The sequence below is a fragment of the Lissotriton helveticus genome, chromosome 12, assembly GCF_964261635.1.
Source record: "Lissotriton helveticus chromosome 12, aLisHel1.1, whole genome shotgun sequence".
Taxonomy (NCBI): Eukaryota; Metazoa; Chordata; class Amphibia; order Caudata; family Salamandridae; genus Lissotriton; species Lissotriton helveticus.
The window spans coordinates 134,201,177-134,228,796 of NC_136073.1; the positions used below are offsets into that span (position 1 = coordinate 134,201,177).

The following is a 27,620-nucleotide window of genomic DNA, read 5'->3' on the forward strand; positions in this document are numbered from 1 at the left end:
ACTCACTTATGAAATGACTGGGCTGTTTACAATAATTGCAGGTCCCTTTAACGGGAACTGCAGGATGACTGGCTTGATTCGTACCCCTCTTCTGACTGTCTTGGGGAACAGATTGTGCAACTAATACTTTCATTTTCGTGTCTTTCATACGTCTCCTTTCGTGTTCTTGTTCTTCCCTGATTCTGTTCTGGTGGTACTGGAGCATTTGTAACATCTGTGACGGAGTATTAGCTTGCCAGGTACTTTCGACTTTCAATACTCGATTTTTAACTTGTGGACTTGAATTCTCTACTAGTTTCGTGACAAAAAGATGAGGGTATGATTCACTACTTGTTTTCAGACCACTATTAATAATAAAACATTTCTCAAATCTAGAATAGAAATCACTAGTATCTTCGTCTTGTTTCTGTTTACAGGCTGAGATGGCATCCCAGTCTTCCTTTTTCGTGGCTAGTAATCTTGGCAAAACTTGTATCAATAACTCGGGCAATTCTTTAGCTTTATCCCCAAGACCGGTACCTGGTACTCGTGTATTATCTTCAGCTTCTAGAGCTGTCCAATCTATCTTTTTCTCTCCCACCTCCCATTCTTTTTCTTTGAGTTTTTCATATATGCCCGCAGGCAACAGGACCTTTAACATTTTAATGATATCTGGATACGTGTATTCTCCCATACGGAGCATGTCTTTTAATTCACGGTGGAACCCTGCTGGATCTTTATCGTGACAGGGAATTAGTTTCTTCATCTCTAAGAGTTCCATTTTCGTGATGGGGGTGTAAACAAATACTCGTTCTAGACCACCACCCTCTTTCTTGACTGGATGTACTTCTCGTAACGGATTCTGTCTGTCTATGTAGAATGATTTACTTTCTGGGGGTGAGACGTGAACAAAATGTGGATTCAGGAACGTTCGGTATTTGTGGCGCTGTTCTAGAATGACACTAATTAAATCGGTACCTAGACCTTTCCATCTGTACTGGAGTAACTCGTTTAATACATCATGTAGAGGACCTGGATCGGAATGCTGATCCTCATACAGTGTGATGAGGTGCTGGATCATATACATACCCACCAGTCGCTGTTCGGCTGGGGGCAGTTTCAGAAACGTTTGAGCCACTATTTCGTCAGGAAAAGTGGTAGAATCAGTAGTCCACCGGACTGCTGATCAGGCTAATTCTTGTTCATGCATGGTACTGAGCTCGCTATAACCTATTCGTGATTTCAGAATATGATCGGTAGCCTGGAATACTTGTTCCAGAGAACACTGTTCTGGTGCTGGAGAGGGAAAAACTTTCTTGTAGTCTAGGCGTGAATATCGGTCGGAAAGTCTAGTTCTACCTACATACGCTATTCTGTCGGGATTCTCGCTGTCTACCTCTTCACTGGAAGAGTTATTCTCTTTCTCGGTTGCTCTACTTACTCTCTCTTTCTCATGTATACTTACAATTTCCTTACGTATTTTCTTGTACATACTTTCTACACAACCTTGTGTCTTGTGTTTTCCATCTGCTATATTGTCACTCCACCTGGTCAGGACTTTCATTTCTTCCTTGTCTTTATCAGGATAATCGTGTTCTCTTATTAAACAGTTAATCAGAAACTTTAAAATCATGAGCTGAGTCTCGACTTTTCTTTGAACCATGGCTTCGTGAATGCTTTCTGGATTCACTCCTGTACGGATAAAACGATATATTCTGTCTAGATGTTCTTTCATATCGGGCAGGGTGTCCAAATAGCTGGCAACCCGTCTTAAACGTAATGAATATATGACCATGTGATCATCGCCTGGAACTGGATCATATCGACATTCAGTAAGGTTTCGCTTGAGATCTGCGTATGTAGTCACTTTTGGCGTACGCTGTTACGCTAGTTCATGTAGCGTCATACGTCTTGGTTGAGGCGGGGTACGAGGAGAACCTCCCCCCGCGGCTCCTAAACTAGAATCGTACTGTACGGGCTGGTAGAGTGACTGGCAAAGCGGGTACATGTACTATGGGCTGGGCCGGGGGTGCTGTAACATTATCTGGACCCACGGGACCAGCGGCTGGAGGAACAGGAATTACATTATTTACGGGAGCAGGCGGGACAGGATTTGCATATTCTGGGACTGTGTCGTCCAAATAGGACGAAAGAAAAATATCAGCTGCGGTCGGTTTATGACGTAGCTTAATCGGGACTAATGGCGGTGGAAAATTACAGGATGCTTCGGGGTTGCTTTTGGCAAGCCCTCAGCAAGAAGAGGATACATACCCTTAATAAGGGCATTTCTCTGTCTGTCTGACTGTTCTGCTCTAACTCGTTTACCTTCTTCGATTAATTCCCTTTCTTGGGCTTTCTCTGCGGATTCTCTACTTAATTCTGTTTTTCGGAATTCTTTTTCGGTTCTTTTATGAGATTCTTTGCGCCATAACTCGATGGCATCTTTCTGGGACTGTCTGGCTTTCTTTTTCCATAATGCTTCTTCTACTCGCATGATGCACTCGGCATCCCATGTACCTGATACAGGCCATCTATATTTCTCTTCGAGATCTTTGGTGTAATCAGACCATAAGTCTAGATATATTATGGCATCTAAGCCATGCTTGTGATACATAAAATGTCCTGGACTGTCCCTAGGAGGGACAGGGACTGCTTCTTCAAGCAACCCTTTTCTGGTCTTTAACTGACGTAACTTGGAAAACAGAGGCATTACGGGAATACACTTGAAATACAATACACAATAATCACAGTAGTGACACAGCAAACAAAACTTTCATACCACGACATAAAAATGCATGAATAACAGTTCGAACAGAAATACTACCTGATACACTGAAAACAGAACGCATGAATTTCTTGAGAACTGAACTTACTAGAAATACTGGATGCACTGCTAAAACAGTACAGAACATACCGGTCTCATAAAGAGACACCTCTGGACCCGTACCCACCTAGGTGGATACTTCGTGCTGGATCTGTGTACCCAAACCCATCGGACCAGGAGCAAATTAATGCTCCTGTCTAGATACCCCCCTGTGACGGTACTCACCGGGAAAGCAGAAACTGGAAGGCCTCGGACTGGACTGGACTGCTACGACGTCGGACTACGAACTTCGGAAACTTCGGTTACTTCGGTTACAGGTGGGCCTCCAGATACTTCGGACCTTGCACTCTCGGCTTGGGCTCTGGTCGGGACTCGCCGCGTTCCTCACCGCCTCGTCTGGATGCTGGACCGCAACCTCCGTCTCCTCCGTGGGCCTGAGGGATACTTGAAGCAGAAATATCTTCACGTGCACGGTATGGTTCCGTCACGGCTGCAGAGGGTCAGGGGGCCTGCGTGGCTTCGCCGGCGCGTGGGGAAAGGGCAAGTGCCTATTTGGGCGCCATTATGTGGTAAATAAATAATTAATTACCGGTTCTATTTTTGACAAGATATAACTAGAACAGATAGCTCAATAAATAAGAGGCAGGATCCGATGTATCCGAGTCAGAAGGATTTTATTCAGGCAAAAAGGAAGGGACTGGAACGGGACAGCCTGAAATAAAATAGGAAGGAAGACAAGAAGGCAGGAAGGCAGCTGCCGGGGAAATGGGAATCGAGGAATTGGGAATACATCACATTAACAGTATACAATATATATACCAAAACAATTACATTACATTCAATACAGTAGGCGTAGCAGTAGGCGTAACTCGTAGCAGTTGCGAAAGATAAGAGTGAAATGGGTGGAGAAAGAAAGCGTGTACAGGGCGTATACATAGACATGTGGTGTAAACGTAATAGAAGTGTCATAAATGGGGCGGAAACATGGAGGGGGCTACTCGAGCAGCTGAGACCTTTAACCTAGTGGTGCGCGCAAATGGGCAATGACGTATTACCAGGGAGAACTGGGGGCTATGACTTCTGCGCTAGAAGAGGAGACTAAAGTCTGCGGTGTCAGGACGACATGTACCTATATCATATCTGGTATCTGGTGTTTGGAGTACATGTTGATAGAATCCAAAAGTTATCAGGGCAAAGGCTACTTGACACTAAGACTGGAGCATGCATTATTCTACATGTATTGCGTATGCTAGGAATATTCTATGAATATTAATACAGTATTTCTCTTACATGGAGACAGAAAGGCTAGACCCTGGCTGAAACTATTGATACGATTCAGTAGCTTAGGAATGCAAAGAAGGAGGGCTGGACTGATAACTAGAAGCATAACATACTCTTGGCAGACAGGCAGGCAGAGCCAGGCTGGGCCGGGCACTGTGCGGCAGGAAGTAAGCGAAAGGTCAGGGATGCAGGTGGGGGCTGCATCGCTCCTCGGAGTGGGTTCAGAAAACAAGAGCTTGAATCTGGTGTCCGGGCCCTTTTGAGGCCTAGAAACGGGGACATTTTACTGAATTAACGTGCACACTGTAAAACGTGGCAACACAGGCCTAATACTCGTTGCTTTCACGAGAACTGGAAACTGGCATACTAGAGTTGGACACAACTATGATTGCGTCTTTAATCGATCATAGGGGGATACATGCATATCGATCATGCACATATAGCATAATATGGGGAACACGTAGGCACATACAACATGGCAAAATTTACTTTTCCACAAATAGGGTCCCAAAAACTTGAGTGCCACATGAGAGTATGCATGAAAGCCTATCCTTTTCCAACCTAGAGATACACTCATGCAATTTTTGTTTTTAGGAGAGAATGTGCCTGCTGAAAAAAACATTATTTTTAAAAAGTGCATTGCAGAATACCAGGAATTTGCTGTGGGACACCTTGAAAACTTTCATACAGATTATTTGCACAAAACTTACAGTCAGTTGTTGTGGCCGAGTGGTTAAGGCGATGGACTAGAAATCCATTGGGGTCTCTCCGCGCAGCTTCGAATCCTGCCAATAACGAGAAATTTTTTAACATCGGCTACAATTTCAGAAGTTAACCTTTAGAATTTCTTCCATGTCAGTTTTATAAATAGGTGGCTTATTTTGGTGTCACTATTGCCCTTTCACATATTTATTATCGCTACCCCTTTCGTATCTTTGCTATAACTCTCGTCCTACATTGGCGCTGGCGCAAACACTTGAAATTATTATACCCTGGCTCTCTCAGTCATACCATTCATGCACTTGAAACTTACTTTACCAATAAAAGAAGCAAATAGAAAAATAAAACAAAAGTGCTTGCTGGATTAGGCAAACACACTTCATAAAACTGCATTTTCTTTTCTATTCTCCCCGTGTTACAAGCTTAACTGCTCCCTGTGTAATTTCTCTTAGCCTGCTGTCCCAGGAAGAGAAGTTTATCTACAGGCTTTTTCCGTGTTTTTTTCCTAGTCTTTCTTTCCCTTTTCTTAGATTTGTAACTGTTCCTTTATGTGCTCTATTTAGTCGCCATTAATCTCATTTGAGCTCCTTGTACCTGCTGCTGTTTTCTCCACACCTCATACTGCCTTTTCCCTCTTTCTCTCTTTCTCTGAGGTTGGTGGCTACTTTCCAAAGCTTCTGTTGCCCCAATGTTCCTTCATCTTGTTGTCAGACGTGAATTGGAAAAGCAACCAATTTAACAAGCCTTTACCACTCATACATGGCAGAGGTTTATACTTTAATTCAATGAGCTAAGAAAAGCGTGTTGTGGGGCCCCTACGAGCCATGGTGCTTGCTTCATCATAATTAGGCACGCAGTCATTAGCCACAGCTCTGATCATGGGTCACTGAGGTCAGTTTCAATAATTCCTCAAAAACCTAACCATGCAGTCCCCCCTAACTGTGTAGTTATCTTGCTTTACTGCTGTTTGTGTGATTAGCTGGGAGGAGCTCACGGCAGCAGCATCCCTATAAAAGTGTAGATGGACCGCTCCTTAACTTTTTCTTGCTTCACATACAGATGGCTTGAGGAGGCACAGGGGAGATACAGGTCTAATAGACAGAATAGAAGATCTGCGCCAGGTGTGTTTCTCTGCATTGGTGTCCCATCCCAGGCCCACAAGTGTATGTGTGATCTTTGACTTCTGGCAGTTCACAAGCAGGCGGCCAGGAAACGGTTTCAGCCTATCAACCACTGAGGAGACAAAGCCTTTGTATAAGGAATGAGGAAGCAATGAACACATTCAGCCTATCACAGGAGTTCCCTGAGTGTTCCGAATTATAAATTCTCCATGTCACTGTATGCTATTGAGCCCAAGTAGCTTGCCGTGATCGTATAGTGGTTAGTACTCTGCGTTGTGGCCGCAGCAACCTCGGTTCGAATCCGAGTCACGGCATCGTGGTTGGCAATGTCACGGCAGTTGGGTTTTTCTTTTACAGAATTACCAAATGTACCAGTTGTTTTTGTAAAATGTCTATTAAAAACAGATCCTTTAAAATATTTAAACGATCTAACGACAAATTATTTAAACACACATGATTATAAGATGTAGCTATATTGTACCTACTGACATAAATTATCGTTCTTGAACCTATTTGCGGTGGCGGGAATGGAGCTCTCCCCCATGCCAATCAGAATGCAGTTGCAGTTGAGTGACCTGTGTTGTGGCTGTCTAGAGGGAATGCACAAATGTAGCTGTCTCGCAGCCCAATCCAGACGTCAATTGGAGACAGGTTTTCAGGCAAATAGAGCAGTAAGTGCAGAGAAATGCTCACTCTCTAAAAATGGCATTTATAAAATAGTAACGTTAAATCCAACCTCACCAGTAAATAGGATTTATCAATAAATAAATAAAGCTTCTCCTCTCTGATATGGAATTACCCCCCAAAAAGTATAAGGGAATACCCAATGCTAACCTATGAGAGGGGTAGACCTCACTGTAGTGAAAAATGTAATAGACTGTTTGGTACTACCAGGACATGCAAACTACCACAGTACATGTCTTACCTTTTACTTACATAGCATGATGCCCCTAGGACTACCTAGGGCCTACCTTAGGGGTTACTTATATGTAATAAAATTGGAGTTTAAGGCTTGGCAAGTAGTTTTAAATGGCAAGTCGAAGTGGCAGTACACTGCAGCACAGGCACTGCAGTAGCAGGCTTGAGACAGGTTTGAAATGCTACTTCTTTGGGCGGCACAATCAGTTCTTGGGTATATGGTATACCACTTTACAAGGGGCTTTCAAGTCAATTAAATCTGTCAGTCAGGTATACTCCAATTACACACATGATTAGGGAAGAATCACGTGCACTTCAGCACTGATTAGTAGCGATAAAGTGATCAGAGTCCTAAGGCCAACAAAAAGATACAGCAAAATGCATTGGTGAAAAGCAATAAGGTAGGGTTGAGGCCACCTTAAGAATGCAAGGTCTAACAAAAACAAACTAAGAATAACATGAGTAAAACATCAGGTTTCTCTACGGCATTTGGTGAGACCAGTGTGCCTTCTTTTATCTTCCATAAATGCAATCTTTCCCTGACCCCTTTATTATATAGCTCTTTAAGTAAAAAAGATAAAGCACTTACAAAGGAGCCTCAAATACTCAAAGATGGTAGACTTCTGTAATATGGGCCATAGACTAAAAGCAGCACGAAAACAGAGTGCAATAGGGTCCCAAAAACTTGAGTGCCACATGAGAGTATGCATGAAAGCCTATCCTTTTCCAAACTAGAGATATACTCATGCAATTTTTGTTTTTAGGAGAGAATGTGCCTGCTGAAAAAAACATTATTTTTAAAAAGTGCATTGCAGAATACCAGGAATTTGCTGTGGGACACCTTGAAAACTTTCATACAGATTATTTGCACAAAACTTACAGTCGGTTGTTGTGGCAGAGTGGTTAAGGCGCTGGACTAGAAATACATTGGGGTCTCCCCGTGCAGGTTCGAATTCTGCCAACAACGAGAAAATTGATAACATCGGCTACAATTTCAGAAGTTAACCTTTAGAATTTCTTCCATGTCAGTTTTATAAATAGGTGGCTTATTTGGTGTCACTATTGCCCTTTCACATATTTATTATCGCTACCCCTTTCATATCTTTGCTATAACTCTCGTCCTACATTAGCGCTGGTGCAAAAACTTCAAATTATTATTCCCTGGCTCTCTCAGTCATACCATTCATGCACTTGAAACTTACTTTACCAATAAAAGAAGCAAATAGAAAAATAAAACAAAAGTGCTTGCTGGATTAGGCAAACACACTTCATAAAACTGCATTTTCTTTTCTATTCTCCCCGTGTTACAAGCTTAACTGCTCCCTGTGTAATTTCTCTTAGCCTGCTGTCCCAGGAAGAGAATTTTATCTACAGGCTTTTTCCGTGTTTTTTCCTAGTCTTTCTTTCCCTTTTCTTAGATTTGTAACTTTTCCTTTACGTGCTCTATTTAGGCGCCATTAATCTCATTTGAGCTCCTTGTACCTGCTGCTGTTTTCTCCACACCTCATACTGCCTTTTCTCTCTTTCTCTCTTTCTCTGAGGTTGGTGGCTACTTTCCAAAGCTTCTGATGCCCCAATGTTCCTTCATCTTGTTGTCAGACGTGAATTGGAAAAGCAACCAAATTAACAAGCCTTTACCACTCATACATGGCAGAGGTTTATACTTTAATTCAATGAGCTAAGAAAAGCGTGTTGTGGGGCCCCTACGAGCCATGGTGCTTGCTTCATCATAATTAGTCACGCAGTCATTAGCCACAGCTCTGATCATGGGTCACTAAGGTCAGTTTCAATCATTCCTCAAAAACCTAACCATGCAGTCCCCCCTAACTGTGTAGTTATCTTGCTTTACTGCTGTTTGTGTGATTAGCTGGGAGGAGCTCACGGCAGCATCCTCCCTATAAAAGTGTAGATGGACCGCTCCTTAACTCTTTCTTGCTTCATATACAGATGGCTTGAGGAGGTACAGGGGAGATGCAGGTCTACTAGACAGAATAGAAGATCTGCGCCAGGTGTGTTTCTCTGCATTGGTGTCCCATCACAGGCCCACAAGTGTATGTGTGATCTTTGACTCCTGGCAGTTCACAAGCAGGCGGCCAGGAAACGGTTTCAGCTTATCAACCACTGAGGAGACAAAGCCTTTGTATAAGGAATGAGGAAGCAATGAACACATTCAGCCTATCACAGGAGTTCCCTGAGTGTTCCAAATTATACATTCTCCATGTCACTGTATGTTATTGAGCCCAAGTAGCTCGCTGTGATCGTATAGTGGTTAGTACTCTGCGTTGTGGCCGCATCAACCTCGGTTCGAATCCAAGTCACGGCATTGTGGTTGGCAATGTCACGGCAGTTGGGTTTTTCTTTTACAAAATTACCAAATGTACCAGTTGTTTTTGTAAAATGTCTATTAAAAACAGATCCTTTAAAATATTTAAACGATCTAACGACAAATTATTTAAACACACATGATTATAAGATGTAGCTATATTGTACCTACTGACATAAATTATCGTTCTTGAACCTATTTGCGGTGGGGGGAACGGAGCTCTCCAAAATGCCAATCAGAATGCAGTTGCAGTTGAGTGACCTGTGTTGTGGCTGTCTAGAGGGAATGCACAAATGTAGCTGTCTCGCAGCCCAATCCAGACGTCAATTGGAGACAGGTTTTCAGGCAAATAGAGCAGTAAGTGCAGAGAAATGCTCACTCTCTAAAAATGGCATTTATAAAATAGTAAAGTTAAATCCAACCTCACCAGTAAATAGGATTTATCAATAAATAAATAAAGCTTCTCCTCTCTGATATGGAATTACCCCCAAAAAGTATAAGGCAATACCCAATGCTAACCTATGAGAGGGGCAGACCTCACAGTAGTGAAAAATGTAATAGACTGTTTGGTACTACCAGGACATGCAAACTACCACAGTACATGTCTTACCTTTTACTTACATAGCATGATGCCCCTAGGACTACCTAGGGCCTACCTTTTGGTTAATTATATGTAATAAAATTGGAGTTTAAGGCTTGGCAAGAAGTTTTAAATGGCAAGTCGAAGTGGCAGTACACTGCAGCACAGGCACTGCAGTAGCAGGCTTGAGACAGGTTTGAAATGCTACTTCTTTGGGCGGCACAATCAGTCCCTGGGTATATGGTATACCACTTTACAAGGGGCTTTCAAGTAAATTAAATCTGTCAGTCAGGTATACTCCAATTACACACATGATTAGGGAAGAAGCACGTGCACTTCAGCACTGATTAGTAGCGATAAAGTGATCAGAGTCCTAAGGCCAACAAAAAGATACAGCAAAATGCGTAGGTGAAAAGCAATAAGGTAGGGTTGAGGCCACCTTAAGAATGCAAGTTCTAACAAAAACAAACTAAAGATAACATGAGTAAAACATCAGGTTTCTCTACGGCATTTGGTGAGACAAGTGTGCCTTCTTTTATCTTCCATAAATGCAATCTTTCCCTGACCCCTTTATTATATAGCTCTTCAAGTAAAAAAGATAAAGCTCTTACAAAGGAGCCTCAAATACTCAAAGATGGTAGACTTCTGTAATATGGGCCATAGACTAAAAGCAGCACGAAAACAGAGTGCAATAGGGTCCCAAAAACTTGAGTGCCACATGAGAGTATGCATGAAAGCCTATCCTTTTCCAAACTAGAGATATACTCATGCAATTTTTGTTTTTAGGAGGGAATGTGCCTGCTGAAAAAAACATTATTTTTAAAAAGTGCATTGCAGAATATCAGGAATTTGCTGTGAGACACCTTGAAAACTTTCATACAGATTATTTGCACAAAACTCACAGTTAGTTGTTGTGGCCGAGTGGTTAAGGCGATGAACCAAAAATCCATTGGGGTCCCCCCGTGCAGGTTCGAATCCTGCCAACAACGAGAAACTTTTTAACATCGGCTACAATTTCAGAAGTTAACCTTTAGAATTTCTTCCATGTCAGTTTTATAAATAGGTGGCTTATTTTGGTGTCACTATTGCCCTTTCACATATTTATTATCGCTACCCCTTTCATATATTTGCTATAACTCTCGTCCTACATTAGCGCTGGAGCAAACACTTCAAATTATTATACCCTGGCTCTCTCAGTCATACCATTCATGCACTTGAAACTTACTTTACCAATAAAAGAAGCAAATAGAAAAATAAAACAAAAGTGCTTGCTGGATTAGGCAAACACACTTCATAAAACTGCATTTTCTTTTCTATTCTCCCCGTGTTACAAGCTTAACTGCTCCCTGTGTAATTTCTCTTAGCCTGCTGTCACAGGAAGAGAATTTTATCTACAGGCTCTTTCCGTGTTTTTTTCCTAGTCTTTCTTTCCCTTTTCTTAGATTTGTAACTGTTCCTTTATGTGCTCTATTTAGGCGCCATTAATCTCATTTGAGCTCCTTGTACCTGCTGCTGTTTTCTCCACACCTCATACTGCCTTTTCCCTCTTTCTCTCTTTCTCTGAGGTTGGTGGCTACTTTCCAAAGCTTCTGATGCCCCAATGTTCCTTCATCTTGTTGTCAGGCGTGAATTGGAAAAGCAACCAAATTAACAAGCCTTTACCACTCATACATGGCAGAGGTTTATACTTTAATTCAATGAGCTAAGAAAAGCGTGTTGTGGGGCCCCTACGAGCCATGGTGCTTGCTTCATCATAATTAGGCACGCAGTCATTAGCCACAGCTCTGATCATGGGTCACTGAGGTCAGTTTCAATAATTCCTCAAAAACCTAACCATGCAGTCCCCCCTAACTGTGTAGTTATCTTGCTTTACTGCTGTTTGTGTGATTAGCTGGGAGGAGCTCATGGCAGCATCCTCCCTATAAAAGTGTAGATGGACCGCTCCTTAACTTTTTCTTGCTTCACATACAGATGGCTTGGGGAGGTACAGGGGAGATGCAGGTCTACTAGACAGAATAGAAGATCTGCGCCAGGTGTGTTTGCCTGCATTGGTGTCCCATCACAGGCCCACAAGTGTATGTGTGATCTTTGACTCCTGTCAGTTCACAAGCAGGCGGCCAGGAAACAGTTTCAGCCTATCAACCACTGAGGAGACAAAGCCTTTGTATTAGGAATGAGGAAGCAATGAACACATTCAGCCTATCACAGGAGTTCCCTGAGTGTTCAGAATTATAAATTCTCCATATCACTGTATGTTATTGAGCCCAAGTAGCTCGCCGTGATCGTATAGTGGTTAGTACTCTGCGTTGTGGCTGCAGCAACCTCGGTTCGAATCTGAGTCACGGCATTGTTGTTGGCAATGTCACGGCAGTTGGTTTTTTCTTTTACAGAATTACCAAATGTACCAGTTGTTTTTGTAAAATGTCTATTAAAAACAGATCCTTTAAAATATTTAAACGATCTAACGACAAATTATTTAAACACACATGATTATAAGATGTAGCTATATTGTACCTACTGACATAAATTATCGTTCTTGAACCTATTTGCGGTGGGGGGAATGGAGCTCTCCCCCATGCAAATCAGAATGCAGATGAATGCAGTTGCAGTTGAGTGACCTGTGTTGTGGCTGTCTAGAGGGAATGCACAAATGTAGCTGTCTCGCAGCCCAATCCAGACGTCAATTGGAGACAGGTTTTCAGGCAAATAGAGCAGTAAGTGCAGAGAAATGCTCACTCTCTAAAAATGGCATTTATAAAATAGTAAAGTTAAATCCAACCTCACCAGTAAATAGGATTTATCAATAAATAAATAAAGCTTCTCCTCTCTGATATGGAATTACCCCCAAAAAGTATAAGGCAATACCCAATGCTAACCTATGAGAGGGGCAGACCTCACAGTAGTGAAAAATGTAATAGACTGTTTGGTACTACCAGGACATGCAAACTACCACAGTACATGTCTTACCTTTTACTTACATAGCATGATGCCCCTAGGACTACCTAGGGCCTACCTTTTGGTTAATTATATGTAATAAAATTGGAGTTTAAGGCTTGGCAAGAAGTTTTAAATGGCAAGTCGAAGTGGCAGTACACTGCAGCACAGGCACTGCAGTAGCAGGCTTGAGACAGGTTTGAAATGCTACTTCTTTGGGCGGCACAATCAGTCCCTGGGTATATGGTATACCACTTTACAAGGGGCTTTCAAGTAAATTAAATCTGTCAGTCAGGTATACTCCAATTACACACATGATTAGGGAAGAAGCACGTGCACTTCAGCACTGATTAGTAGCGATAAAGTGATCAGAGTCCTAAGGCCAACAAAAAGATACAGCAAAATGCGTAGGTGAAAAGCAATAAGGTAGGGTTGAGGCCACCTTAAGAATGCAAGTTCTAACAAAAACAAACTAAAGATAACATGAGTAAAACATCAGGTTTCTCTACGGCATTTGGTGAGACAAGTGTGCCTTCTTTTATCTTCCATAAATGCAATCTTTCCCTGACCCCTTTATTATATAGCTCTTCAAGTAAAAAAGATAAAGCTCTTACAAAGGAGCCTCAAATACTCAAAGATGGTAGACTTCTGTAATATGGGCCATAGACTAAAAGCAGCACGAAAACAGAGTGCAATAGGGTCCCAAAAACTTGAGTGCCACATGAGAGTATGCATGAAAGCCTATCCTTTTCCAAACTAGAGATATACTCATGCAATTTTTGTTTTTAGGAGGGAATGTGCCTGCTGAAAAAAACATTATTTTTAAAAAGTGCATTGCAGAATATCAGGAATTTGCTGTGAGACACCTTGAAAACTTTCATACAGATTATTTGCACAAAACTTACAGTTAGTTGTGGCTGAGTGGTTAAGGCGATGGACTAGAAATTCATTGGGGTCCCCCCGCGCAGGTTCGAATCCTGCCAACAACGAGAAACTTTTTAACATCGGCTACAATTTCAGAAGTTAACCTTTAGAATTTCTTCCATGTCAGTTTTATAAATAGGTGGCTTATTTTGGTGTCACTATTGCCCTTTCACATATTTATTATCGCTACCCCTTTCATATCTTTGCTATAACTCTCGTCCTACATTAGCGCTGGTGCAAACACTTCAAATTATTATACCCTGGCTCTCTCAGTCATACCATTCATGCACTTGAAACTTACTTTACCAATAAAAGAAGCAAATAGAAAAATAAAACAAAAGTGCTTGCTGGATTAGGCAAACACACTTCATAAAACTGCATTTTCTTTTCTATTCTCCCCGTGTTACAAGCTTAACTGCTCCCTGTGTAATTTCTCTTAGCCTGCTGTCCCAGGAAGAGAATTTTATCTACAGGCTCTTTCCGTGTTTTTTTCCTAGTCTTTCTTTCCCTTTTCTTAGATTTGTAACTGCTCCTTTATGTGCTCTATTTAGGCCCCATTAATCTCATTTGAGCTCCTTGTACCTGCTGCTGTTTTCTCCACACCTCATACTGCCTTTTCCCTCTTTCTCTGAGGTTGGTGGCTACTTTCCAAAGCTTCTGATGCCCCAATGTTCCTTCATCTTGTTGTCAGACGTGAATTGGAAAAGCAACCAAATTAACAAGCCTTTACCACTCATACATGGCAGAGGTTTATACTTTAATTCAATGAGCTAAGAAAAGCGTGTTGTGGGGCCCCTACGAGCCATGGTGCTTGCTTCATCATAATTAGTCACGCAGTCATTAGCCACAGCTCTGATCATGGGTCACTGAGGTCAGTTTCAATAATTCCTCAAAAACCTAACCATGCAGTCCCCCCTAACTGTGTAGTTATCTTGCTTTACTGCTGTTTGTGTGATTAGCTGGGAGGAGCTCATGGCAGCATCCTCCCTATAAAAGTGTAGATGGACCGCTCCTTAACTTTTTCTTGCTTCACATACAGATGGCTTGAGGAGGTACAGGGGAGATGCAGCTCTACTAGACAGAATAGAAGATCTGCGCCAGGTAAGTTTCTCTGCATTGGTGTCCCATCACAGGCCCACAAGTGTATGTGTGATCTTTGACTTCTGGCAGTTCACAAGCAGGCGGCCAGGAAACAGTTTCAGCCTATCAACCACTGAGGAGACAAAGCCTTTGTATAAGGAATGAGGAAGCAATGAACACATTCAGCCTATCACAGGAGTTCCCTGAGTGTTTCGAATTATAAATTCTCCATGTCACTGTATGTTATTGAGCCCAAGTAGCTCGCCGTGATCGTATAGTGGTTAGTACTCTGCGTTGTGGCCGCAGCAACCTCGGTTTGAATCCGAGTCACAGCATTGTGGTTGGCAATGTCATGGCAGTTGGGTTTTTCTTTTACAGAATTACCAAATGTACCAGTTGTTTTTGTAAAATGTCTATTAAAAACAGATCCTTTAAAATATTTAAACGATCTAACGACAAATTATTTTAACACACATGATTATAAGATGTAGCTATATTGTACCTACTGACATAAATTATCGTTCTTGAACCTATTTGCGGTGGGGGAATGGAGCTCTCCCCCATGCCAATCAGAATGCAGATGAATGCAGTTGCAGTTGAGTGACCTGTATTGTGGCTGTCTAGAGGGAATGCACAAATGTAGCTGTCTCGCAGCCCAATCCAGACGTCAATTGGAGACAGGTTTTCAGGCAAATAGAGCAGTAAGTGCAGAGAAATGCTCACTCTCTAAAAATGGCATTTATAAAGTAGTAAAGTTAAATCCAACCTCACCAGTAAATAGGATTTATCAATAAATAAATAAAGCTTCTCCTCTCTGATATGGAATTACCCCCCAAAAAGTATAAGGGAATACCGAATGCTAACCTACGAGAGGGGCAGACCTCACAGTAGTGAAAAATGTAATAGACTGTTTTGTACTACCAGGACATGCAAACTACCACAGTACATGTCTTACCTTTTACTTACATAGCATGATGCCCCTAGGACTACCTAGGGCCTACCTTTTGGTTAATTATATGTAATAAAATTGGAGTTTAAGGCTTGGCAAGTAGTTTTAAATGGCAAGTCGAAGTGGCAGTACACTGCAGCACAGGCACTGCAGTAGCAGGCTTGAGACAGGTTTGAAATGCTACTTCTTTGGGCTGCACAATCAGTCCCTGGGTATATGGTATACCACTTTACAAGGGGCTTTCAAGTAAATTAAATCTGTCAGTCAGGTATACTCCAATTACACACATGATTAGGGAAGAAGCACGTGCACTTCAGCACTGATTAGTAGCGATAAAGTGATCAGAGTCCTAAGGCCAACAAAAAGATACAGCAAAATGCGTAGGTGAAAAGCAATAAGGTAGGGTTGAGGCCACCTTAAGAATGCAAGGTCTAACAAAAACAAACTAAGGATAACATGAGTTAAAACATCAGGTTTCTCTACGGCATTTGGTGAGACAAGTGTGCCTTCTTTTATCTTCCATAAATGCAATCTTTCCCTGACCCCTTTATTATATAGCTCTTCAAGTAAAAAAGATAAAGCACTTACAAAGGAGCCTCAAATACTCAAAGATGGTAGACTTCTGTAATATGGGCCATAGACTAAAAGCAGCACGAAAACAGAGTGCAATAGGGTCCCAAAAACTTGAGTGCCACATGAGAGTATGCATGAAAGCCTATCCTTTTCCAAACTAGAGATATACTCATGCAATTTTTGTTTTTAGGAGAGAATGTGCCTGCTGAAAAATACATTATTTTAAAAAAGTGCATTGCAGAATACCAGGAATTTGCTGTGGGACACCTTGAAAACTTCGATACAGATTATTTGCACAAAACTTACAGTCAGTTGTTGTGGCCGAGTGGTTAAGGGGATGGACAAGAAATCCATTGGGGTCTCCCCGCGCAGGTTCGAATCCTGCCAACAACGAGAAATTTTTTAACATCGGCTACAATTTCAGAAGTTAACCTTTAGAATTTCTTCCATGTCAGCTTTATAAATAGGTGGCTTATTTTGGTGTCACTATTGCCCTTTCACATATTTATTATCGCTACCCCTTTCATATCTTTGCTATAACTCTCGTCCTACATTAGCGCTGGTGCAAACACTTCAAATTATTATACCCTGGCTCTCTCAGTCATACCATTCATGCACTTGAAACTTACTTTACCAATAAAAGAAGCAAATGGAAAAATAAAATAAAAGTGCTTGCTGGATTAGGCAAACACACTTCATAAAACTGCATTTTCTTTTCTATTCTCCCCGTGTTACAAGCTTAACTGCTCCCTGTGTAATTTCTCTTAGCCTGCTGTCCCAGGAAGAGAATTTTATCTACAGGCTCTTTCCGTGTTTTTTTCCTAGTCTTTCTTTCCCTTTTCTTAGATTTGTAACTGTTCCTTTATGTGCTCTATTTAGGCGCCATTAATCTCATTTGAGCTCCTTGTACCTGCTGCTGTTTTCTCCACACCTCATACTGCCTTTTCCCTCTTTCTCTCTTTCTCTGAGGTTGGTGGCTACTTTCCAAAGCTTCTGATGCCCCAATGTTCCTTCATCTTGTTGTCAGACGTGAATTGGAAAAGCAACCAAATTAACAAGCCTTTAACACTCATACATGGCAGAGGTTTATACTTTAATTCAATGAGCTAAGAAAAGCGTGTTGTGGGGCCCCTACGAGCCATGGTGCTTGCTTCATCATAATTAGGCACGCAGTCATTAGCCACAGCTCTGATCATGGGTCACTGAGGTCAGTTTCAATAATTCCTCAAAAACCTAACCATGCAGTCCCCCCTAACTGTATAGTTATCTTGCTTTACTGCTGTTTGTGTGATTAGCTGGGAGGAGCTCACGGCAGCATCCTCCCTATAAAAGTATAGATGGACCGCTCCTTAACTTTTTCTTGCTTCACATACAGATGGCTTGAGGAGGTACAGGGGAGATGCAGGTCTAATAGACAGAATAGAAGATCTGCGCCAGGTGTGTTTCTCTGCATTGGTGTCCCATCACAGGCCCACAAGTGTATGTGTGATCTTTGACTTCTAGCAGTTCACAAGCAGGCGGCCAGGAAATGGTTTCAGCCTATCAACCACTGAGGAGACAAAGCCTTTGTATAAGCAATGAGGAAGCAATGAACACATTCAGCCTATCACAGGAGTTCCCTGAGTGTTCCGAATTATAAATTCTCCATGTCACTGTATGTTATTGAGCACAAGTAGCTTGCCGTGATCGTATAGTGGTTAGTACTCTGCGTTGTGGTCGCAGCAACCTCGGTTCGAATCCGAGTCACAGCATTGTGGTTGGCGATGTCACGGCAGTTGGGTTTTTCTTTTACAGAATTACCAAATGTACCAGTTGTTTTTGTAAAATGTCTATTAAAAACAGATCCTTTAAAATATTTAAACGATCTAACGACAAATTATTTAAACACACATGATTATAAGATGTAGCCTTATTTTTGTTTTTAGGAGAGAATGTGCCTGCTGAAAAAAACATTATTTTTAAAAAGTGCATTGCAGGATATCAGGAATTTGCTGTGGCACACCTTGAATACTTTCATGCAGATTATTTGCACAAAACTTACAGTCAGTTGTTGTGGCCGAGTCGTTAAGGCGATGGACTAGAAATCCATTGGGGTCTCCCTGCGCAGGTTCGAATCCTGCCAACAACGAGAAACTTTTTAACATCGGCTACAATTTCAGAAGCTAACCTTTAGAATTTCTTCCATGTCAGTTTTATAAATAGGTGGGTTATTTTGGTGTCACTATTGCCCTTTCACATATTTATTATCGCTACCCCTTTCATATCTTTGCTATAACTCTCGTCCTACATTAGCGCTGGTGCAAACACTTCAAATTATTATACCCTGGCTCTCTCAGTCATACCATTCATGCACTTGAAACTTACTTTACCAATAAAAGAAGCAAATAGAAAAATAAAACAAAAGTGCTTGCTGGATTAGGCAACACACTTCATAAAACTGCATTTTCTTTTCTATTCTCCCCGTGTTACAAGCTTAACTGCTCCCTGTGTAATTTCTCTTAGCCTGCTGTCCCAGGAAGAGAATTTTATCTACAGGCTCTTTCCGTGTTTTTTTCCTAGTCTTTCTTTCCTTTTTCTTAGATTTGTAACTGTTCCTTTACGTGCTCTATTTAGGCGCCATTAATCTCATTTGAGCTCCTTGTACCTGCTGCTGTTTTCTCCACACCTCATACTGCCTTTTCCCTCTTTCTCTCTTTCTCTGAGGTTGGTGGCTACTTTCCAAAGCTTCTGATGCCCCAATGTTCCTTCATCTTGTTGTCAGACGTGAATTGGAAAAGCAACCAAATTAACAAGCCTTTACCACTCATACATGGCAGAGGTTTATACTTTAATTCAATGAGCTAAGAAAAGCGTGTTGTGGGGCCCCTACGAGCCATGGTGCTTGCTTCATCATAATTAGGCACGCAGTCATTAGCCACAGCTCTGATCATGGGTCACTGAGGTCAGTTTCAATATTTCCTCAAAAACCTAACCATGCAGTCCCCCCTAACTGTGTAGTTATCTTGCTTTACTGCTGTTTGTGTGATTAGCTGGGAGGAGCTCATGGCAGCATCCTCCCTATAAAAGTTTAGATGGACAGCTCCTTAACTCTTTCTTGCTTCACATACAGATGGCTTGAGGAGGTACAGGGGAGATGCAGGTCTACTAGACAGAATAGAAGATCTGCGCCAGGTGTGTTTGCCTGCATTGGTGTCCCATCACAGGCCCACAAGTGTATGTGTGATCTTTGACTCCTGTCAGTTCACAAGCAGGCGGCCAGGAAACAGTTTCAGCCTATCAACCACTGAGGAGACTATGCCTTTGTATAAGGAAGGAGGAAGCAATGAACACATTCAGCCTATCACAGGAGTTCCCTCAGTGTACCGAATTATAAATTCTCCATGTCACTGTATGTTATTGAGCCCAAGTAGCTCGCCGTGATCGTATAGTGGTTAGTACTCTGCGTTGTGGCTGCAGCAACCTCGGTTCGAATCTGAGTCACGGCATTGTGGTTGGCAATGTCACGGCAGTTGGGTTTTTCTTTTACAGAATTACAAAATGTACCAGTTGTTTTTGTAAAATGTCTATTAAAAACAGATCCTTTAAAATATTTAAACGATCTAACGACAAATTATTTTAACACACATGATTATAAGATGTAGCTATATTGTACCTACTGACATAAATTATCGTTCTTGAACCTATTTGCGGTGGGGGGAATGGAGCTCTCCCCCATGCCAATCAGAATGCAGATGAATGCAGTTGCAGTTGAGTGACCTGTGTTGTGGCTCTCTAGAGGGAATGCACAAATGTAGCTGTCTCGCAGCCCAATCCAGACGTCAATTGGAGACAGGTTTTCAGGCAAATAGAGCAGTAAGTGCAGAGAAATGCTCACTCTCTAAAAATGGCATTTATAAAGTAGTAAAGTTAAATCCAACCTCACCAGTAAATAGGATGTATCAATAAATAAATAAAGCTTCTCCTCTCTGATATGGAATTACCCCCAAAAAGTATAAGGCAATACCCAATGCTAACCTATGAGAGGGGCAGACCTCACAGTAGTGAAAAATGTAATAGACTGTTTGGTACTACCAGGACATGCAAACTACCACAGTACATGTCTTACCTTTTACTTACATAGCATGATGCCCCTAGGACTACCTAGGGCCTACCTTTTGGTTAATTATATGTAATAAAATTGGAGTTTAAGGCTTGGCAAGAAGTTTTAAATGGCAAGTCGAAGTGGCAGTACACTGCAGCACAGGCACTGCAGTAGCAGGCTTGAGACAGGTTTGAAATGCTACTTCTTTGGGCGGCACAATCAGTCCCTGGGTATATGGTATACCACTTTACAAGGGGCTTTCAAGTAAATTAAATCTGTCAGTCAGGTATACTCCAATTACACACATGATTAGGGAAGAAGCACGTGCACTTCAGCACTGATTAGTAGCGATAAAGTGATCAGAGTCCTAAGGCCAACAAAAAGATACAGCAAAATGCGTAGGTGAAAAGCAATAAGGTAGGGTTGAGGCCACCTTAAGAATGCAAGTTCTAACAAAAACAAACTAAAGATAACATGAGTAAAACATCAGGTTTCTCTACGGCATTTGGTGAGACAAGTGTGCCTTCTTTTATCTTCCATAAATGCAATCTTTCCCTGACCCCTTTATTATATAGCTCTTCAAGTAAAAAAGATAAAGCTCTTACAAAGGAGCCTCAAATACTCAAAGATGGTAGACTTCTGTAATATGAGCCATAGACTAAAAGCAGCACGAAAACAGAGTGCAATAGGGTCCCAAAAACTTGAGTGCCACATGAGAGTATGCATGAAAGCCTATCCTTTTCCAAACTAGAGATATACTCATGCAATTTTTGTTTTTAGGAGAGAATGTGCCTGCTGAAAAAAACATTATTTTAAAAAAGTGCATTGCAGAATACCAGGAATTTGCTGTGGGACACCTTGAATACTTTCATACAGATTATTTGCACAAAACTTACAGTGAGTTGTTGTGGCTGAGTGGTTAAGGCGATGGAATAGAAATCCATTGGGCTCTCCCTGCGCAGCTTCGAATCCAGCCAACAGCGAGAAACTTTTTAACATCGGCTACAATTTCAGAAGTTAACATTTAGAATTTCTTCTTGTCAGTTTTATAAATAGGTGGCTTATTTTGGTGTCACTATTGCCCTTTTACATATTTATTATCGCTACCCCTTTCATATCTTTGCTATAACTCTCGTCCTACATTAGCGCTGGTGCAAACACTTCAAATTATTATACCCTGGCTCTCTCAGTCATACCATTCATGCACTTGAAACTTACTTTACCAATAAAAGAAGCAAATAGAAAAATAAAACAAAAGTGCTTGCTGGATTAGGCAAACACACTTCATAAAACTGCATTTTCTTTTCTATTCTCCCAGTGTTACAAGCTTAACTGCCCCCTGTGTAATTTCTCTTAGCCTGCTGTCCCAGGAAGAGAATTCTATCTACAGGCTCTTTCCGTGTTTTTTTCCTAGTCTTTCTTTCCCTTTTCTTAGATTTGTAACTGTTCCTTAATGTGCTCTATTTAGGCGCCATTAATCTCATTTGAGCTCCGTGTACCTGCTGCTGTTTTCTCCACACCTCATACTGCCTTTTCCCTCTTTCTCTCTTTCTCTGAGGTTGGTGGCTACTGTCCAAAGCTTCTGATGCCCCAATGTTCCTTCATCTTGTTGTCAGACGTGAATTGGAAAAGCAACCAAATTAACAAGCCTTTACCACTCATACATGGCAGAAGTTTATACTTTAATTCAATGAGCTAAGAAAAGCATGTTGTGGGGCCCCTACGAGCCATGGTGCTTGCTTCATCATAATTGGGCACGCAGTCATTAGCCACAGCTCTGATCATGGGTCACTGAGGTCAGTTTCAATAATTCCTCAAAAAACCTAACCATGCAGTCCCTTCTAACTGTGTAGTTATCTTGCTTTACTGCTGTTTGTGTAATTAGCTGAGAGGAGCTCACGGCAGCATCCTCCCTATAAAAGTGTAGATGGACCGCTCCTTAACTTTTTCTTGCTTCACATATAGATGGCTTGAGGAGGTACAGGGGAGATGCAGGTCTAATAGACAGAATAGAAGATCTGCGCCAGGTGTGTTTCTCTGCATTGGTGTCCCATCACAGGCCCACAAGTGTATGTGTGATCTTTGACTTCTGGCAGTTCACAAGCAGGCGGCCAGGAAACGGATTCAGCCTATCAACCACTGAGGAGACAAAGCCTTTGTATAAGGAATAAGGAAGCAATGAACACATTCAGCCTATCACAGGAGTTCCCTGAGTGTTTTGAATTATAAATTCTCCATGTCACTGTATGTTATTGAGCCCAAGTAGCTCGCCGTGATCGTATAGTGGTTAGTACTCTGCGTTGTGGCCGCAGCAACCTCGGTTCGAATCCGAGTCACGAATTGTGGTTGGCAATGTCACGGCAGTTGGGTTTTTCTTTTACAGAATTACCAAATGTACCAGTTGTTTTTGTAAAATGTCTATTAAAAACAGATCCTTTAAAATATTTAAACGATCTAACGACAAATTATTTAAACACACATGATTATAAGATGTAGCCTTATTTTTGTTTTTAGGAGAGAATGTGCCTGCTGCAAAAAACATTATTTTTAAAAAGTGCATTGCAGGATATCAGGAATTTGCTGTGGCACACCTTGAAAACTTTCATGCAGATTATTTGCACAAAACTTACAGTCAGTTGTTGTGGCCGAGTGGTTAAGGCGATGGACTAGAAATCCATTGGGGTCCCCCCGCGCAGGTTCGAATCCTGCCAACAACGAGAAACTTTTTAACATCGGCTACAATTTCAAAAGTTAACCTTTAGAATTTCTTCCATGTCAGTTTTATAAATAGGTGGCTTATTTTGGTGTCACTATTGCCCTTTCACATATTTATTATCGCTACCCCTTTCATATCTTTGCTATAACTCTCCTCCTACATTAGCGCTGGTGCAAACACTTCAAATTATTATACCCTGGCTCTCTCAGTCATACCATTCATGCACTTGAAACTTACTTTACCAATAAAAGAAGCAAACAGAAAAATAAAACAAAAGTTCTTGCTGGATTAGGCAAACACACTTCATAAAACTGCATTTTCTTTTCTATTCTCCCCGTGTTACAAGCTTAACTGCTCCCTGTGTAATTTCTCTTAGCCTGCTGTCCCAGGAAGAGAATTTTATCTACAGGCTCTTTCCGTGTTTTTTTCCTAGTCTTTCATTCCCTTTTCTTAGATTTGTAACTGTTCCTTTATGTGCTCTATGTAGGCGCCATTAATCTAATTTGAGCTCCTTGTACCTGCTGCTGTTTTCTCCACACCTCATACTGCCTTTTCCCTCTTTCTCTCTTTCTCTGAGGTTGGTGGCTACTTTCCAAAGCTTCTGATGCCCCAATGTTCCTTCATCTTGTTGTCAGACGTGAATTGGAAAAGCAACCAAATTAACAAGCCTTTACCACTCATACATGGCAGAGGTTTATACTTTAATTGAGCTAAGAAAAGCGTGTTGTGGGGCCCCTACGAGCCATGTTGCTTGCTTCATCACAATTAGGCACGCAGTCATTAGCCACAGCTCTGATCATGGGTCACTGAGGTCAGTTTCAATAATTCCTCAAAAACCTAATCATGCAGTCCCCCCTAACTGTGTAGTTATCTTGCTTTACTGCTGTTTGTGTGATTAGCTGGGAGGAGCTCACGGTAGCATCCTCCCTATAAAAGTGTAGATGGACCGCTCCTTAACTCTTTCTTGCTTCACATACAGATGGCTTGAGGAGGTACAGGGGAGATGCAGGTCTACTAGACAGAATAGAAGATCTGCGCCAGGTGTGTTTCTCTGCATTGGTGTCCCATCACAGGCCCTCAAGTGTATGTGTGATCTTTGACTCCTGTCAGTTCACAAGCAGGCGGCCAGGAAACAGTTTCAGCCTATCAACCACTGAGGAGACAAAGCCTTTGTATAAGGAATGAGGAAGCAATGAACACATTCAGCCTATCACATTAGTTCCCTGACTGTTCCGAATTATAAATTCTCCATGTCCCTGTATGTTACTGAGCCCAAGTTGCTCGCCGTGATCGTATAGTGGTTAGTACTCTGCGCTGTGGCCGCAGCAACCTTGGTTCGAATCTGAGTCACGGCATTGTGGTTGGCAATGTCACGGCAGTTGTGTTTTTCTTTTACAGAATTACCAAATGTACCAGTTGTTTTTGTAAAATGTCTATTAAAAACAGATCCTTTAAAATATTTAAACGATCTAACGACAAATTATTTAAACACACATGATTATAAGATGTAGCTATATTGTACCTACTGACATAATTTATCGTTCTTGAACCTATTTGCGGTGGGGGGAACGGAGCTCTCCCCATGCCAATCAGAATTCAGATGAATGCAGTTGCAGTTGAGTGACCTGTGTTGTGGCTGTCTAGAAGGAATGCACAAATGTAGCTGTCTAGCAGCCCAATCCAGATGTCAGTTGGAGACAGGTTTTCAGGCAAATAGAGCAGTAGGTGCAGAGAAATGCTCACTCTCTAAAAATGGCATTTATAAAATAGTAAAGTTAAATCCAACCTCACCAGTAAATAGGATTTATCAATAAATAAATAAAGCTTCTCCTCTCTGATATGGAATTACCCCCCAAAAAGTATAAGGGAATACCCAATGCTAACCTATGAGAGGGGCAGACCTCACAGTAGTGAAAAATGTAATAGACTGTTTGGTACTACCAGGACATGCAAACTACCACAGTACATGTCTTACCTTTTACTTACATAGCATGATGCCCCTAGGACTACCTAGGGCCTACCTTTTCGTTAATTATATGTAATAAAATTGGAGTTTAAGGCTTGGCAAGTAGTTTTAAATGGCAAGTCGAAGTGGCAGTACACTGCAGCACAGGCACTGCAGTAGCAGGCTTGAGACAGGTTTGAAATGCTACTTCTTTGGGCGGCACAATCAGTCCCTGGGTATATGGTATACCACTTTACAAGGGGCTTTCAAGTCAATTAAATCTGTCAGTCAGGTATACTCCAGTTACACACATGATTAGGGAAGAAGCACGTGCACTTCAGCACTGATTAGTAGCGATAAAGTGATCAGAGTCCTAAGGCCTACAAAAAGATACAGCAAAATGCGTAGTTGAAAAGCAATAAGGTAGGGTTGAGTCCACCTTAAGAATGCAAGGTCTAACAAAAACAAACTAAGGATAACATGAGTAAAACATCAGGTTTCTCTACGGCATTTGGTGAGACAAGTGTGCCTTCTTTTATCTTCCATAAATGCAATCTTTCCCTGACCCCTTTATTATATAGCTCTTCAAGTAAAAAAGATAAAGCACTTACAAAGGAGCCTCAAATACTCAAAGATGGTAGACTTCTGTAATATGGGCCATAGACTAAAAGCAGCACGAAAACAGAGTGCAATAGGGTCCCAAAAGCTTGAGTGCCACATGAGAGTATGCATGAAAGCCTATCCTTTTCCAAACTAGAGATATACTCATGCAATTTTTGTTTTTAGGAGAGAATGTGCCTGCTGAAAAAAACATTATTTTAAAAAAGTGCATTGCAGAATACCAGGAATTTGCTGTGGGACACCTTGAAAACTTTCATACAGATTATTTGCGCAAAACTTACAGTCAGTTGTTGTGGCTGAGTGGTTAAGGCGATGGACTAGAAATCCATTGGGGTCTCCCCGCGCAGGTTTGAATCCTGCCAACAACGAGAAACTTTTTAACATCGGCTACAATTTCAGAAGTTAACCTTTAAAATTTCTTCCATGTCAGTTTTATAAATAGGTGGCTTATTTTGGTGTCACTATTGCCCGTTTACATATTTATTATCGCTACCCCTTTCATATCTTTGCTATAACTCTCGTCCTACATTAGCGCTGGTGCAAACACTTCAAATTATTATACCCTGGCTCTCTGAGTCATACCATTCATGCACTTGAAACTTACTTTACCAATAAAAGAAGCAAATAGAAAAATAAAACAAAAGTGCTTGCTGGATTAGGCAAACACACTTCATAAAACTGCATTTTCTTTTCTATTCTCCCCATGTTACAAGCTTAACTGCTCCCTGTGTAATTTCTCTTAGCCTGCTGTCACAGGAAGAGAATTTTATCTACAGGCTCTTTCCGTGTTTTTTTCCTAGTCTTTCTTTTCCTTTTCTTAGATTTGTAACTGTTCCTTTATTTGCTCTATTTAGGCGCCATTAATCTCATTTGAGCTCCTTGTACCTGCTGCTGTTTTCTCCACACCTCATACTGCCTTTTCCCTCTTTCTCTCTTTCTCTGAGGTTGGTGGCTACTTTCCAAAGCTTCTGATGCCCCAATGTTCCTTCATCTTATTGTCAGACGTGAACTGGAAAAGCAACCAAATTAACAAGCCTTTACCACTCATACATGGCAGAGGTTTATACTTTAATTCAATGAGCTAAGAAAAGCGTGTTGTGGGGCCCCTACGAGCCATGGTGCTTGCTTCATCATAATTAGGCACGGAGTCATTAGCCACAGCTCTGATCATGGGTCACTGAGGTCAGTTTCAATAATTCCTCAAAAACCTAACCATGCAGTCCCCCCTAACTGTGTAGTTATCTTGCTTTACTGCTGTTTGTGTGATTAGCTGGGAGGAGCTCATGGCAGCATCCTCCCTATAAAAGTGTATATGGACCGCTCCTTAACTTTTTCTTGCTTCACATACAGATGGCTTGAGGAGGTACAGGGGAGATGCAGGTCTACTAGACAGAATAGAAGATCTGCGCCAGGTGTGTTTGCCTGCATTGGTGTCCCATCACAGGCCCACAAGTGTATGTGTGATCTTTGACTCCTGTCAGTTCACAAGCAGGCGGCCAGGAAACAGTTTCAGCCTATCAACCACTGAGGAGACAAAGCCTTTGTATAAGGAATGAGGAAGCAATGAACACATTCAGCCTATCACAGGAGTTCCCTGAGTGTTCAGAATTATAAATTCTCCATGTCACTGTATGTTATTGAGCCCAAGTAGCTCGCCGTGATCGTATATTGGTTAGTACTCTGCGTTGTGGCTGCAGCAACCTCGGTTCGAATCTGAGTCACGGCATTGTGGTTGGCAATGTCACGGCAGTTGTTTTTTTCTTTTACAGAATTACCAAATGTACCAGTTGTTTTTGTAAAATGTCTATTAAAAACAGATCCTTTAAAATATTTAAACGATCTAACGACAAATTATTTAAACACACATGATTATAAGATGTAGCTATATTGTACCTACTGACATAAATTATCGTTCGTGAACCTATTTGCGGTGGGGGGAATGGAGCTCTCCCCCATGCCAATCAGAATGCAGATGAATGCAGTTGCAGTTGAGTGACCTGTGTTGTGGCTGTCTAGAGGGAATGCACAAATGTAGCTGTCTCGCAGCCCAA

At 41.6% G+C, this 27,620-nt stretch overlaps 8 non-coding genes across 8 annotated transcripts; all 8 read left to right on the forward strand.

Moving 5' to 3' along the window:
• Positions 1 to 4,799: 4,799 nt before the first annotated feature.
• Positions 4,800 to 4,881, forward strand: TRNAS-AGA (transfer RNA serine (anticodon AGA)). Its single transcript has one exon. It is a non-coding gene; the product is annotated as a tRNA-Ser (tRNA).
• A 1,286-nt stretch (positions 4,882 to 6,167) lies between these two features.
• On the forward strand, positions 6,168 to 6,239 carry TRNAH-GUG (transfer RNA histidin (anticodon GUG)). The gene has a single exon. It is a non-coding gene; the product is annotated as a tRNA-His (tRNA).
• Positions 6,240 to 10,653: 4,414 nt separating this feature from the next.
• TRNAF-AAA (transfer RNA phenylalanine (anticodon AAA)) lies at positions 10,654 to 10,735 on the forward strand. Its single transcript has one exon. It is a non-coding gene; the product is annotated as a tRNA-Phe (tRNA).
• A 2,851-nt stretch (positions 10,736 to 13,586) lies between these two features.
• On the forward strand, positions 13,587 to 13,669 carry TRNAS-AGA (transfer RNA serine (anticodon AGA)). The gene has a single exon. It is a non-coding gene; the product is annotated as a tRNA-Ser (tRNA).
• A 2,848-nt stretch (positions 13,670 to 16,517) lies between these two features.
• On the forward strand, positions 16,518 to 16,599 carry TRNAS-AGA (transfer RNA serine (anticodon AGA)). Its single transcript has one exon. It is a non-coding gene; the product is annotated as a tRNA-Ser (tRNA).
• A 1,653-nt stretch (positions 16,600 to 18,252) lies between these two features.
• On the forward strand, positions 18,253 to 18,334 carry TRNAS-AGA (transfer RNA serine (anticodon AGA)). The gene has a single exon. It is a non-coding gene; the product is annotated as a tRNA-Ser (tRNA).
• A 4,588-nt stretch (positions 18,335 to 22,922) lies between these two features.
• TRNAS-AGA (transfer RNA serine (anticodon AGA)) lies at positions 22,923 to 23,004 on the forward strand. Its single transcript has one exon. It is a non-coding gene; the product is annotated as a tRNA-Ser (tRNA).
• A 2,851-nt stretch (positions 23,005 to 25,855) lies between these two features.
• On the forward strand, positions 25,856 to 25,937 carry TRNAS-AGA (transfer RNA serine (anticodon AGA)). Its single transcript has one exon. It is a non-coding gene; the product is annotated as a tRNA-Ser (tRNA).
• The last annotated feature ends 1,683 nt before the right edge of the window (positions 25,938 to 27,620 follow it).